Source organism: Nannospalax galili, unplaced genomic scaffold, assembly GCF_000622305.1.
Source record: "Nannospalax galili isolate Female #2095 unplaced genomic scaffold, S.galili_v1.0 scaffold2, whole genome shotgun sequence".
In the NCBI taxonomy this organism is placed as follows: Eukaryota; Metazoa; Chordata; class Mammalia; order Rodentia; family Spalacidae; genus Nannospalax; species Nannospalax galili.
In genome coordinates, this window is record NW_008348412.1 from 149122 (window position 1) to 152965 (window position 3844).

Consider the following 3844-nt stretch of genomic DNA (forward strand, 5'->3'; position numbering starts at 1 on the left):
ATTTTTGGCCTTTTGGGCACTGTAATGTCTTTAACACGGGCTCTATGAAGCTGATTTTGAGAATCCCTATAGGGATCTGTACATGGGGAGCTATAGAAAGAGTTATTTCCTGATTTTCTCTAAGATGCTCCTAAATTTATCTAGGATAATATTAGTCTTCCCAAGGTGAATATGAACTATCATTCCCTTCTTATGAATCTACATAATGTTCTTTGCAATTGTGTTGATTCTCAAAATATGAAACCTGCAAAAAATATCTAACTTTTCAGGTCCTCCTGTGGTTCATAGAACAGTGCATTTGGGTACTATCCTATCATGCATCGGATGTTTGGAGTGATTTCTGACTTCTTCCCCTTTTACAGTAACAGATGAAGCCCATTTGCATGATATGCCAGTGGTGATGTTGTTTGTACACAGTTAACTACTTTTGAGAGATTTATATTTATTCCAGTAGTAGAATAAATGGAAAACCAGTTTTTGACAGTAACATGACAGAGTAATTCAACAAGTCATGATGTTATGATGTCAAGGTAGGGGAGAGTGAAAATCTTAATAATGAGAATTGAAATCTAAGATATGACCATTTTCACTATATAAGTTCATGTAGAAGAAATGTGGAAAATAACCAGAGAAAAGTGAGAAATGCCCAATCCAAGTTATATTTACAAGGCTACATAGAACACAAGGATGTTCAACTGAGACATTGATGGCATTTCAACCTAACAGAAGTCAGACATGAAAAGATACAGGAGCCCTCAAAATTGGAGAGAGACATCATGGATTAAAAGTAATTCACTTCAAATTTTTTCTTAGTAAAAATTGTGGGAATAACAATGTAATGTATCAACTTAATCATTTGAGCATCATATGAAAATCAGAATGACGCCAAGATACTTTATAGAACTCATTACATATAAGATCTGAAGACAACATACATCCAACCCTGAGTTTGCAAATATACATCTTTTGGTTTTGATTTATTCGTTTTTATGGTTACTAATATTGTGTCACTCAACAAAGTAAATGTTATTTGTAGATTCTTCTCTCCCTAAAGAATGTCTTTTATGTATAATGCTTCCAGATACAAATTTGTCAATCTCTGTTTAATTTTATTTTGGTGATAACCATTGTCAGTCAGATGCGATGATATATCAGTGAACTTTTAGTAAGTGCTTCCCTGATTGTTAAGATATCCATCAACCTCACATATTTATTGGCCATTTACAGTTATCTTTATGAGAGACATGCAATCGTGAAAAGAAACATTCCATAATGACAAACAGGTGATTCATATGAAGAAAATCATGTTCTTCTGTATGGGGCATTTTAATATTGAGAAGTAATTTTAGCTTATTAAACATGAGATTTGGCATAGTGGTATTATTTATCTTCCAGCATAATGCAGTGGAGTCGTCTGGGCACAGATTAAACAATGCTGATGTTGAAAAATGTACGTCCTAAACAAATATTTTCAAGGACATCTATAGTTATTTCACTTTAACAGCCACAATCTGTTTTAACATTGTATCATGTACTTTATACTTGTTATCTCATTATCTGATCTTGACAATTGGATATATGTCAATTGTCTGCAATTTATATGGATGTAAACAATTAATGTAAGCATAATGTATTATGCTTACATTAAGATGAGCCAGGAGGCAATTTAAGTACTGATACTGTTGCCTACTTATGATGAACGTGGAGACCTAAAGCTGAATAGAGAATAAAATAATATAAAGCAAGATAAAATAAAAATATTGGGGATTAACCAATGTGAATGTAAGCATTTAAGATAAACTTTTAAGGGTGGCCATTACCCTTTCAAGAACTATTTCAAATGGGGAAATCATTTGCTCTGAACCATACGTTTTCTATAACTCCATATAAAAACTAAGTAAGTCAAGTTGCAAAAATGTATATATTAGCCTTACTGACTCATTTGTATAATGGGATTAGGCTGAAGTAAAGATAAAAACAAGAATTTTTATTTCTATACCAATTTTCACTTAACCACTTTTTGCAGTTTATTATTTATTTAAAAACCACATACTTAGAAGAAGAATTTCATTACAATAGCATTGACATATCCAATAACAATTTTCTGAGCTAAGATGCATAGTTTTCAAAATTGGCTGGGCTGTAAATTTTTAGGTTTACAGTTGAATAGTAAAAACCCTATAAGACATAAAATTAAATGAGGTTTTAACCTTTAAAAAGATCTCCATTTCATTACTAAAATACATAGCTTCATACAGAAAAATTCATTTTCAATGCAATTGAAATTAAGATGTTTGCACATGCATTTCTAATCTCTATAATTCTTATTATTACTAGTCACAGTCAGTTAATTCTGAGGTGTTAGCATCTGAGCATGGATATAAAGACATCAGGTAGATTTGAATGGTAATTTTTTTCACATCTACTAGTTATTAAGGAGCAAATTTTTATGCTTTGAAAAAAATTTTTTATAGACCCACTTCCCAGGTGGCACCCTCCCATAGCCTCCCTCCCCCCACTAGAGCCCTTATACTCTGATATCCCTGCTAATGTCTGGTGTGTTGTCGGCACCCCCAGCCATTCCCCACTATTTGTCCTTTTGGTGAATCTAGTCAGCCTATCTAGAGGTCTTTGTTTTAGGAAGGTCAGCTGTTCCTCATCTAGAAGCAATCAGTTGTCAATATTATTATCTTTATTTTATGTGTATAAGTGTATTGACTGCATGTGTGTAAGTACACCCATGTTGTGCAGTGCCACCAGAGGTAAGAAGAGGGTGTCAGATTCCCTGGAACTGGAGTTAGGGATGGCTGTTAGCTGCCATGTGGGTGCTGGGATTCAGCGCTCTTAACCACTGAGCCAACTCTCCAGACCCAAGAAATGTATTTTTCTAAACAGAAATGTATTACTGATCACAATGTCACTCTCTAAGGGATGAATAAATCCTCCGTTTAAGGATCTGTCCCTCAGAGGTCACATGGGCTTGGAAGGAGCCCCTAGCTCCTTTCTTTTACCAGTTCCACCTATGTGAAGATAAGTCAAAGGTCCTGCTGGACCATGGTTAGCTTCTCTTGGAAGCATGGAGGAAATGATTCCTTTGTGTTGACCCTTCTCCTTATAGACTGGACACTGATTCAAGTCCATCTGGTGGGGTATCCTCGGTCTCCTTGATTAAGAGGACAGGTGGCCCACCACCATTATAGGACATTTTGAGAAAAGTTCATAATCCCCTGGAACTAGTCGACCTAGGAGGGCAAGGAGCAAAAAGTGTCCTTTATGTCCCTCTGACCAAATTATTATAGACCTCAAAGTACGTCTGTTAAACACCCAAGAAGGTTAGTTCCACCAGTCTGGTATTTTTAATTACTATGTGTCATGTAGATAAATCTTAGGCAAAGACCAGTTCTCAGACATGTCTAGGTAACCAGTTGTTACCTAGACATATATTTCTTGATCTGCTATTTATAATTTGTCAGTAGGCTGTAGGAGTAATATGGTTCTCTGTGGTTTTCAAAGCTAGCTAGGCATTGTTTATCTCTCACATTGTCTCGCCCCTCCATCATGGATTTCCCTCTTAAGGTTGCCCCCATTGCCACCTTTCTCCCATAATAATACCCTTCTCCTGTGGTCCTACCTCTCTTGAGCTCCTTCTTTCCCTTTATGCCTTGGTTCCTTGTATACCCTTCCCACCCACCTCCCTTTTTATCCATATCTCCCTTATTAAGGCCTGTTTCCTACTGTTTTTCTCTTTCAGGTTATTTTTTTTCCCTTTAACTCCCTGTTTCCTTTCCATTATCCTGGTTTCTGTAGTTATGTCTGGTTGCATACTTATTTATCAGAGTCAGGT